Source organism: Macrobrachium rosenbergii, chromosome 8 (genome assembly GCF_040412425.1).
Source record: "Macrobrachium rosenbergii isolate ZJJX-2024 chromosome 8, ASM4041242v1, whole genome shotgun sequence".
In the NCBI taxonomy this organism is placed as follows: Eukaryota; Metazoa; Arthropoda; class Malacostraca; order Decapoda; family Palaemonidae; genus Macrobrachium; species Macrobrachium rosenbergii.
In genome coordinates this window covers 64221397-64234348 of record NC_089748.1, presented here as the reverse complement: position 1 = coordinate 64234348, position 12952 = coordinate 64221397, and positions in this window count along the sequence as shown.

Sequence of the window (12952 nt, the reverse complement as noted above, 5' to 3'; positions counted from 1 at the left end):
TGGTTTTTTCAGCTTGCTTGTTTACCAATAGGTGGTCTTGCAGTTTAATGATGACAATAAAAAGTGCTTCAGGGAATTTTACAAGCACATTTCAGCTGAGCAATTCCTGCATCACTTCATCCAACTTTTCAGTTACATAACGTTGCGACATCTTCAGGGTCTTGTCCGCCATTATGCTGTCTCGATTAGCTGTTTTTTAGATTTTCAATCTTGACTTCTTGAATGTTTTAACTTTCGATCAAACTTAATGAATTTAGAAAGGAAATTTTTAAATTAGACCAACAAACCATTTTTTTAAAAAGGAATGAAATTGAATATTCTTAATACACTTGCAAAAAAAAAGGGTGAAAAATAATTACTTTTCCTTCAGATAGGTTAAGGAGTTGTTATTCCTAAATAAAATGATTCATTAGAAAAAAGTAAACAAGTTTTAAATGATCATGGCAACCATGGAAAAAATTTTGATGGAGGGTCCTGAATTTTCAGTATATTGTTTAAAAAATAAAATCATTAAATCTGATTTTAAATCCCTATGTAGACCGTCACTAGATGCACTGACCACTTATCAGTCCCTATACAATCGGGTCATTAGTTTTTACGATAAAAACACTCCAAAAATATCGAATTATTAAGAGCCGCCCTTTGTTTACGTGCCTTCAGAATCTAATTACCAACATACAACAGATTGATAACCTCCTAATGCCCAGATAAAAATTCCGCTCTCAACTGATTCCAGTCTTGTTCAAAAAACCCTATTCTTGTCTACAAAACGTGAGCCTAATTTCATTGAGGGTAAAGTAACAGTCGTTTGCCAATGGCGAAACTTTTCACCAATGAGACCATTAAGTCTTTATTTGACAAAAGATTCCTTGGATAATGACGTTTTATAAAATAATTTTTTTTTAGATTTCTGTAAAAGAAAACTATTGAGATGGTTGTTCTCTCTGTCCGTCTGCAGTTTTTCTGTCCGCCTTATCTTAAAGGTATCTGAGGCCAGAGGGCTGGAATTGGTATGTTGATTATCCGCCCCTTCAATCATCAACATGAAAAATTGCAGTATCTCCAGCCATCTGTAGTTTTTATTTTATTTAAGGTTAAAGGTTTTTAGCTATGATAGTGCGTCTGGCAACGCTATAGGACAGGCCACCAATTGACCATGGCTGAATGAGTTTCATGGGCCGCGGATCATTAGAACATTAATACGCTGTATATAAAAATTCAATTTATTAAGAAAGAAACTCTGCGAATTTTTTACTTGTTTATTGAAGTCGGTTTCTTATAAATATTCGTTCTCCTGATACGCGTCTGATTGTCTCTACTTCTGTAATGACGGGATATGATTTAGGAATGAAAATCTACTTGTTTGAATGTTAAAACGTTTACGGAATCGGGTCAGATCTAATTTTTTTTCAAGAAACTTAACATCACAATTTTTTTTTTCGGTTTTCTCGACATCTATTTTTTCCATTTTAGAATTTTGACAAAAAAATGTTCCTGAAAAGTTTTTCATCTCAACACGAAATTCGACTTCCAGTCTTCCTTTTATTAATGCTACTATCTTTTACAACAATCGTGAGGTAATATATAATAATGTCTATCTGTTTTATGCTGAATGCCAACCATTGCAAACCAACTGAATGACCTACCATGTAAAAGGCTGGAAATATGAATTTTGGATCCTTTAATGCCATGTGTGATTTATTTAATTTTTACTTGTCCTCGATGTAAACCATGATAAAGGTATTTATGTTTTCCATTTTAATTTGTATTGCGCCTGAGCATATCGACATGTTAGAGCTGTCAGCTATAGAACTTTTATAAACCTTTTCATTTTTCCAACTAAGGGATCATCTCTCTCATCTCTATTCAGTCAAGGACTTATGTGTTTGTGTGTGAGTGTAAGCCGGTTAGGTGTTCAATTGATGAGGGGAAAGTTTATTAAAAAAACTTGGACGTCAACACAGGATGAGTTTGCCGATGTGTTCGTCCATCCGGTCGGTTAAACTTCAGCGACTGATGGCTGCCTTTTTGAGACAGAAACATCTCGGTCTCCGGATTTTGAGGATCTTTGGGAGGTTTTAATGGTAATAGAAGATTGAAATATTGTAATTTAATTTTTTGTACACATAGGTATTATACTCCTTCACACAATGATGCCTGCTGGTAGACACAAACTCATTATCTATCTATCTATATGTATCTGATATCTATCTATATATTATATATATCTATATATAGATATATATATATATATATATATATATATATATTTATATATATATATATATATATATATATATATATATATATATATATATATATATATATATATATATATATATATATATATATATAGTATATTAACACACATACAATCGCCCAATTGTACCCTTATGAGTGTCATTTAGAAATAGCCTGCCGACAACACAACCACTGGTGTTGTGCAAATGAAGAAAAGATTCAAGCTGAACTGCCAATGGGATTGTGCTGACAGGGTATCGATAATCAGATGAAAGGATCGTATTTATATAAGGAAGCAACATAAAACGAGAGACATCCCTACAAAATGAAAAGCGGTCTAAGAAGCTGAAGTGTAATTACTTTGTTTCCCTTGTTCATGATGATTGACTGTTAAGCAACAAGTTTCTTATTTCCCAAAGCCATCCTCTTTTATGGAAATACTGGATTGGAACGACAGGTTTCGATGATATACAGTATATGTAAGTTTCAACACATCAATTTCTTTCCATATCAAACATCGTTTGAATATCATTTCACAAGTTGTGAGATGTTTCATTTAATATTACTGTGAGGGTTCACATAATTTTGTTGTCAAGTAATATCTAATCCATTAACCTATGGACTAGTTATATATGCTATTCAATTAAAATGAATGACTTTCTCCTAATCTTTCCTCATGCGGTGCCTCTCGATATTTAATTTAAGATAGATAGCTTCAAGAGAAATTTGGTAAAATAATAAGAGATTACAAATATTCTACTTGGCCCATACCTTACTTGACAGTCACTGGGAATCAATAATTTTTTTCTTTAAATACTCATCTTTAACACTATCAATAAGCAAAGCAAGCATGCAAATCTTATGGCCCATTCCTCTATTCATTTTGTTATTCATTAGAACATTTATCCTAAAAAAAGTAATAAAAGAAATAACTTCATTTTAGACAATCAAACGCAACTTTATAAAGAGGCAGACAGCAGAGAGGACCTAAGCTGACTGTTTTTAAGAAATTTTGTTTTTTGAATGTGTCCGCACTTTTAGCAGCATTAACTCTTAATTTTTTTTAATTTTTAGTTGTAGAAAAGCAGTTACATTCATTAAATGCTTGTTTTAGCTATGTTGTCAGTAAAATGTATCCTAAACCTTTATTTTTATAAGTTAATCCTTTCATTTCGTGAGTTTTATGTCAAAAACGGCATCAAAATGCAATATCCATCTTTTTATGGGTATTTTGGCGTGTTCATGTTTTTGTGAATTTATCTGCATTCATTAATACTTCTCATTTCTTGTTCCATAATGTATGACATTATATCTCTTCTTATAGCACGGGGAAGCTGTTGACATATTCTGTTTTATACCATTGTTATTAGGTGAACTTTGTGGAAAAAAAGTAAAAGGTCATACGCATATCAGATGATTTAAATACATAAGAAAGTCCTTACTTTATTTTTGAGCAGAAACTCAAACTCACTCTTGCTCTGCAAGGGAAAAGTTCAACGAAAGAAAACCCGAGACTTGAGCAAACAAACATCAAAGCAATGTCTATTGACTTTCTCAAGAATTAAATTTGTTTTTCTTCCTTTGATATCAAACGATGAGAAATGTAATCTTAACCTGTTCTTTAACTCCCAAATCTTAGGTCTCTGTACAATTTTCACGTACATATGCATACTTCTTTATTCATGTTTACAACCCAAAAAGTAGCATTTGTAAATTCATATGTCTCTAATCCTAGTTACACGCTATCTTCTGTGGAATGTATAAACCGTTTCCCATTCAGTTTCAGTATTTGCTGGACGAATCACATCACACCGATACAGAAATCCCTTATCTACTGTCAAGGGAAATCATGAACCGAAAAGTACACTTGAGAATGAGCTACATTTCTAAACACAGGATTTCATAAATAGAATGAGAGAGAAAGAGAGAGAGAGAGAGAGAGAGAGAGAGAGAGAGAGAGAGAGAGAGAGAGAGAGAGAGAGAGTTGTATTTCTGTGAAGAAAAAAATTAAAACAGAATTAATGCTGTATATCATATCCCGTGAAATACTTATTGATAATAGTATTAGTATTAGCTATTGAAAGATTACTGCTACTAAGTATTATTGACCTTGATGGTGTGTCCTAAACTATGTAAACGCCAAATTACCCACCCTTGCTCATCCCATCCCCCTCCCTTACTGTCATTCCCTGCCTTTTTCACTTCTTTCCATTCTTCTTCCCTTATCAATTCCTCTCCATCTTCGCCAACAATGATCGCTAATCGGTGGTTGGTTAATTTAAATGGTGATTCTCAACTCTTCGCCTGTCATTTAACCCCTTGTCTTGAGTCGCCATTTATCAGCTTAATCCTATGAAAAAATGTATAACAAGATAAGTGCACAGAAAAAAAGATCGAAACACCTCTATCAGCAATTATGAAATAGACGATCAAGTACAATTATCAGATGAGTCGTAAGTGTGAAATCTGCTCATTCGGTGAATCAACCAATTTATTTATTCGGGGAGCTGCTGATGACAATGCTACCCTTGGCTTTGTCACTAGAGGAACTAGGTTTACATAGATCATGGTGACAAAGGAAACAGAAGACGTTTGACTAAGTATACAATTGCCTGAATTCACCAAAACGAAAACACCACCTGACTAGTCTGAAAGTGCCAACACTTCTTCCAACATTCTTCGTCAGTTCCATGTTACTGCTTATGCATCCTTATACCATCGAGGATCCGTCATAAGGTAGTATGTCCTAACCCCTTTGGCCTAGCCTAAAGTTTAGCTACCAAACAGTTTGACTGAGTCGCTAATGATTTGTAAATTGTCATTCTATAATTATTCCATGGGAATCGTTCCACATTAGATCTACTATGACCTTAAATATAGCCGACGCCTATTTTCAAGACAAGATAATTATAACGTAAGCAAATAAGGCAGTCTCATTTCAATTGCAACCTTTAGTTTTATCATGAAGAGGAAGGAATTTATTTCAGTTTTCATTAATCAAACTAAATTTATATCGTGTGTTGTCATTTCTGTTTTAAGGATATTCGTAAACAAAAACAAAAGAAAAGATTAAGTCTATATTCAATTCATGTTAAGTCGACGAATTTTCACCCAAGACTTGAGTAAATAAACATAACACAAGGAGTTTGTTCAGAGCTAACTGTCAAAAGAGTAACCTATACTTTATTATTTTGAAAAAGTATTGTATTTTAATTGCATTTGGTTAGTCATAATATTATTTTAGTGTTTTGCATTCTGAATGTAGAATAATGAAAACATTGCAAAATTTTACTATTATTTTAATGTTTTGAAAATAATAATAATAATAATAATAATAATAATAATAATAATAATAATAATAATAATAATAATAATAATAATAATAATAATAACAGATATTTAGTCATGAAAGAAGCTCTGACTATGCTAGAGACATTTTTATCCACCCACATATTAATAAATGAGAACTACTGGATCAATAGAAATCAGACCAGCGTCTCTAAGATTTAACTCAGACATATTTAAAATATGGACTCTATTTCATTCAGTGTTGCAGGACTGGAGTCTATTTTTTCCTCTCTTTGATGTCTCGTCACACATCCTTAACGGTTCCAATGAGTTTCCAGTGTCCAAACCCTAAAGGAGTAGGAAAGCAACCATCCAAAGCAATGTAGCGTTAAAAAAGGGGATTTCTTAAAACTGCAGTTTGCAGTGTTCCACGAAATTAGGGCGTACTAACAACCGCTAAAGTTAAATAGATAAGTAATGTCTACGGTGAAATATTCTAAAATCAATAACCTCCGAGCAGCCGTCAAAATTGCAAGCAAATGCCCTAAAAACTGCCATATGCCATTTGTAACAGCAACTAAACAAAGAGAAATAATACACGACTACAAAGCCTCTTTCCACAAAAAAATATAATTCTTACAGAAAGAAAAGGAATCGAATATCTAAGAGTCTGATTCCCTCCGTCGCATCCAGAGTAATTTTCTTGGTTAACGGATGAGAAAATCACAAAGAAAACAAAGTTCTGTTGTCAAAAGGGCAGAAGATGAAATTTCTGCGTCGCAGGTAACTGACAATTAGTGTTGGAAAATGAGAAGGGAAATGGAAAGAGAATATGTCTATTCCTCAGAAAAGGGAAATAAAACCTTCCTAAAAAATCAAATGAAGCTTTAATATATATAAATTAAAAATGTAAAAAAATGAAAATATTCCTCTACGCTGTGAGGATCCTTTTCTTAGACAGTCAAACACCGAACGAAAATATAGAAAAACCGATAATGAAAATACTGAAGTAATAAATGCGAAATAGCCATGAAGCGAGAAAATAGAAAAGAAAAACATTTAATAAACAAATGACAGCCAACAAATAAATCCTCTGAAATACAGAATAAAAATAAAACAATATAATAAGAAATGACACAGTTGGAAAAAGAAAAGAAAATTATATTTGGAAAATGTCAAATTCAAAGGTCGAGAAAATGGTCAAGAGAATTACTGCTTTTAACAACTGATTACTTCGTCTGATGAAACGATTTTGTCAGTACCCACTGAAGGGGAGCAAAACGGTCCCCCGAGGCCTCTGGAAATTCCTTATTATATATGGGGTAAAGTAGTGAAGCGGGCCCGGGGTTCTGCGCTGAACTGTTCAAGTAGATGTTTAAAAGTATTATGCAACATGCGCTGAAGGCTTTTTCTTTAGCCTTTGGGTTGCAAGTACGCATTCATTTAAAAGAAACACAGCTTATTAAAGCACATCGTAGATACTCATGAAAAACAATTAACCAAAGTCTATGAAATTAACACGGCAATTGGTTATATATATATATATATATATATATATATATATATATATATATATATATATATATATATATATATATATATATATATATATATATATATATATATATATATATATATATATATATATATATATATATATATATATATATATATATATATATATATATATTGAGAAAATATATATATATATATATATATATATATATATATAGAGATGTTAACATTATTCAGAGATTTTTTTAGAGATTGAGATAAGAGAGAGAGAGAGAGATAAATAGATTTACTTACTGTGTGAAATGTGTATATATATATATATATTTATTTATTTGTGTGTGTGTGTGTTTGTGCGTACAGAGAGAGAGAGAGCGAGAGGAAAAGATAAATACAAGGACACCAGAAATAATAGGATTACAAGTGATATGCTGCAGAATGATGGTGATGAGTGTAATTCAGTTGTTGACCGGGGTGTATAGTATAAGGTAAGCCTAGATGAAGGAAAGTTTCCAAGGGAATGGGTGAAAGGATAATCTTATTTTTATAGGGAAAAGGTGGACGAGAAGACTGTAAGAATTAAGGACTACTGGGAACTAATGGAACGTGTATGGAAACAATTTTGTTTGAGAATTAGGACAGCTGACAGACGCATTAGTTATTAAGTAGGTATGTGAGACGTTTGAAAGTAAATGGAAACACCGTATGTGGCATGCTTGAACTTGGAATAACCTTATGAAAGAACTGAAAGAAGAATTGTGGAGGAATGTTCAAGATGTTTGGTTTAGATGGTAAATTACCCTAGTGATCAACATTTTTTATCATAAAAGTGAGGTATGTGTTAGAGTATGTAATCATGAAAGTGGCAGGTTAGGTTTAAAAATATATCTGAGAACGGGATGTGTTCTGTTTACCTGGGTGTAACGTCCTTATGGACGAAGTGATGTAAGATACCAGTTGTAGGATGAGTAGATACATCGTAATAGGAGAGTAGAATTGTTGTTGTGTACAAAAAAAAAAAAACAGTTGTGATTGGGAATAGTAAAGATGACCCCCCAGAGATTAGTGAAAGAGTTAAATAGTGTCTGCAAGAGGGCAAACAGGGACAAGACTAGCTATATGACTGTGAAATGGGAAAAAATATATGGCAGGAAATGCTACCGTAGACAATGAAAGAATAGAAGCAGCATGTTCTTACCAGTATTTCTGAGTAAATATTTTAGAAGAATGTGGCAAGAGAGAAGGGGATTCTAGCAAAGTACATGAAGCAAAGAAGGTATGACGATGTGTGCAAAAGACTGGGAGGAAACTTAGTGTCTATGGCACCCAAGGTTGGAATGTATAAAGCTCTTGTTTAACCAGCTCACCTCTCTGGGTGTTGAATGCAAATGAAAGAAAAGAGCTGGAGGCTGTCAAGATGAACTGTTTATGTATAGTCTGTAAACAAACCTAGCAACGAATGCAGCCAAATATTTTATCGATCTATCTATAGCCCACCACTTTCTATCGCTTCAACACGGCCAATCAATACAGGTTAAGTTATAATTACTCCATTATAGATGAACTATGCTAAATGCACTCTTGCAATACTTAGTCTTTAATTCAAATTCCTCCATTCTCTATGAATACCTAGTTAATAGAATATGAGAGAGCCCAGAGACCGGCAGATGATCTCTGGAGGTAAAATAAAACGTGGAAGTAATTAAGCTCGTGAAAGTCAAAAGAGGTATTCCATGAGTTGCAACCTCGATAAAATCACTGCTGGTTTTAAAAAATAATGCTTTCATAACCTCATTCATGGAAATATGATGAGATAATATGAAATCCTGCAAGAAAACAAGCAGTCAAGTATTATAAATGAAGACTTGCAAGGATGAGACCTTAGTTTTCACGTGCATAATCCCTACCAATTTAAGAGTTAAAAAGTCCAAGTTTATGTGTGAATGAGGAGAGCAAGTTTTTCAAGAGCACTTACTTTTGCACAGTTCATACAAACTAATCGAAGAGTAGGACCGTTCCCGTGTAATGTAAGTATTAGCATGTTAGAACAACGTATTTTGAGCAGACAACCTGCTTTACAAAGGAACGGGAGATTGTTCACTTCTTCAAGTGCCTCTTGTGGTAAATGGCGTATTACATGAACGGGGACATTACGATCCTTCTTAAAAAAAGAAAAAAAAAAGTTACAGGATTCCTCTACAAGCATTTACAGAGCCGTGACCAATTAAAACATATGAGGACGAAGATAATAGGGGTACTTCTTCTCGTAGTTTTTTTTTTTCCCGAAATAGACGAAATCATCAGCTTTGATCTGCTTTAAAAGCGTAATGAAGTTCTGGCGTAATCCTCCAACACTTAACATATTTTACTTTCAACGTCAACGTACAGACCAAAATTGAAATCCAAAAACTGGTCGGGATAACGTGGTATGATAATGTCCGATTAAGGAACCCAAGTAAACCACTAATTTCAAGCGTACGAATTGTAGATTCTAATAAACTCTACCATAATAATGACAGACATAAATATTTATAATATTAACAAGAGCAGTAAAAGCAATGGCAGTGATAATCCTCTTTTTATTCCAAAATACCAAATATAAAATGTGAGCAACTATATTATTTTGAAAAATTAAATAATAGAATTTTACTTTACACAAAAATAACTGAGTTCCGAACCAGTAAAACAGTTTAATGTTGAAATGGTTGAGGTAACAATAGAAAAATGCAAATCTATCTCTCTGAACCATTATCGATAGATGGAAATGAATGACTTAATCGTATTGCCCAGGCGAATGGCTCCATACATCAGTTACCAGGATCCTGATTTCATGTTTTATTCACCTTAGGAAACTGAATTTTCGTGTTCGTGTGCTCGAATAGGAAACACACATGTTTATATGTATGTATCTTTGTGTGCATGTGTGCGTGTTAGTTGTTGCTATTTTACTATGACCTTTAGTTTTCTGTAAAAGATAACTATTGAGATGGCTTTGTCTGTCCGTCCTCACTTTTTCTGTCAGCACTTTTCCTGTCCGTCCTTAGATCTTAAAAACCACTGAGGCTAGAGGGCTGCAAATTGGTATGTTGATCATCCAACCTCCAACCATCAAACATACCCAATTGCAGTCCTCGAGCCCCAGGAGTTTTTATTTTATATGAGTTAGACATGATCATGCGTCTGGCACCGATATGGGACAGGCCACCACCGGGCCGAGGCTGAAAGTGTCATGGGCCTCGGCTCATACAGCATTATACACCGTACAGAAAGCTCGATTGCTCAGAAGAAACTTCGACGCATTTTTTACTTGTTTTTTTTTATCGCAATTGATATTTTGTTTGCTAATGAGACGAAGTGTGTAATGTCACAAGAAGCGAGAATTTACTGAGATCATAAAGATGTATGTATCATTTATACTTAGAATTAGAAGATAGGAAGGTAAAGAAAGATTATGTATAGAGTGATTACTTTTATATTAATAATTTATCCTCTCTTTGGGTAGGGGACTTATGGATTTGGTATTAGATATAAAAACCAATGAGGTGAGATTTGGCTTTCGAATCGGATACAGCGCTTCAAATCGAGTTAAAATTACGACCAGTGCTGGAGGGCACAAATGAGAGAGAGAGAGAGAGAGAGAGAGAGAGAGAGAGAGAGAGAGAGAGAGAGAGAGAGAGAGAGAGAGAGAGATAATGAAAACTCTAATCAGCTGGAGAATGGAAATCATACTTCGTTGGAAACATCCGTGGAATGAGATACTCCGCATAAAGTTGATATATTGGGACGAAAAGACCTACTCTAATTTCCCTTCAATGTTTGAAGACAAGGAATAAATAAATTGAAAACAGATAAAAATAAAATTCAACAGAAAATAACAGAGAGAAAGGAACAAAGGTTTCTTGCTGACACATCATAAGACATGATTCCATTTAATCGAAAGGTGATGACAACTGATGGCGGGATGCATTTAATGGAGACAAAGAACATTTAATAAAATTAGGGGAAAAGAAAAGGATTAGTAAAAACAATTAAATACTGACGATGGAATACTTCAGCATTAAAACAGGTATGAGTTTGCGGGGTACGAGTAAAACAGATGAATAGGAATCAGAAAAATTATGAATGCAATTTTACGATAAAACAGTTGGGGAGAGAGAGAGAGAGAGAGAGAGAGAGAGAGAGAGAGAGAGAGAGAGAGAGAGAGAGAGAGAGAGCAGTGTGACTAGCATCTATAGTTGAAGTAGCATTTATAGTTGAAATCATATGGATACCCAAGGTGAACACTTTTTCCCTCAGTAGATAATACGAAAATTTCCTTTGAATGCAAAATAAACAGGTAAAAAATGCGCCAAAGTTCCTCCGTAGCAATCGAATTTTCTGTACAGCGTATAATGCTGTTTGAAACTCTCAGCCACAGCCCATGAAACTCTTAGCCGCGGCCCATGAAACTCAGCCACGGTCCCGTGGTGGCCTCAGCCAAGGCCCATGACACTTATAGCCGCAGCCCATGAAACTCAGCCACGGTCCGGTTGTGGCTTGTGTTGTTGGTACCTACAGCGGGGCCAGACGTACAATTATGGCTGATTTTATCCTTAAATAAAATAAAAACTACTGAGGCTAGAGGGCTGCAATATGGTATATTTGATGATTGGAGGGTGAATGATCAACATACCAATTTGCAGGCCTCTAGCCTCAGTAGTTTTTAAGATCTGAGGGCGGACAGAAAAAGTGCGGACGGACAGCCAAATAGCCATCTCAGTTTTCTTTTACAGAAAACTAAAACGTGGTCATTAAACCTCGAGTTTCTCAAAGATCTGCATATCCGATAGTATATGATATCAAGCTATGATTACGTGGATATCTGTCCAATAAAATAATGCTCTAAGGATTCGAGGTAAGCACTAATAATTTCAAATACACTTGAAGCAAACTTTTACGTTCATAGGACTCAATTATCTTACGATAAATACTTGGAATTGTTAATTATCAATCCCTTTCTTGTACTATGTCGAGCTCAAGGTCAGCTGGGCCAATAACTTTTTTGCACTTTGCCTCCAAGATGTCGACTTTGGCCTCTCCTTTCGAATTTCTTTATGATTATCTGATAACGAGCTCGTTGGCGCAAGCTACGCACGCTGTTGTCTCCCCTACAATCCCGATCCCCTACCTACCCTGCCCCCACCCCGGGGGAACAAACAGGTTTGCAGAAGGAGGGTGGATGTCTCCCCTACCCTCCCGTTCCCCTACCTACCCAACCCCCTCCCGGGAGTGGACAAACCGGTTTGCAGGGGTGGGTGGCCATGTCATGTCTCCCCTACTGTCACCTGGGGTAGGACAAACAAGATCCACTTGGATTTTGATATTATATATTCTTTATTTCGATTAAGTAACGCACTGGTTAATGGGTAAGTCACGAACTGCGCATTCTCGTATCGGATCTTCCTTTATATTTTAAGATAAAAATGAATTTAAAATTTTAAAAACTCTAGACAAAGTTGATAAGAGCTCAACACTTATTTCGTAAACAAGCAGAAATAGATACTTTCACAAGCTGAACGAAGTATAATATACAGCAATAAAAAAAAATCAGTTTTCTAACATTTGTAATAGTTTTAGGTCATTTACCACCACCCCAATACAAAAAGATATGGACCATTTCATTTTTTTAGTAACGTTAAATAAAGAACAGACAGTAAATATTTTGGTTTTGAAATACTTTTCCTACACAATAACTACAAACTGAATTTCATGAAAATGACACAAACTTGTTGAGTTAAGCAAGCTATTGGATGCTCGTCGCTGACAAGCCTTTCGGTATTAGGTGTGACAATACATTTCTAGAAATAATTATTGGAAATGATTCAGTTAGGCATCAAGCGTTCGCAACTTCACCAGGGCCTGAATACATATT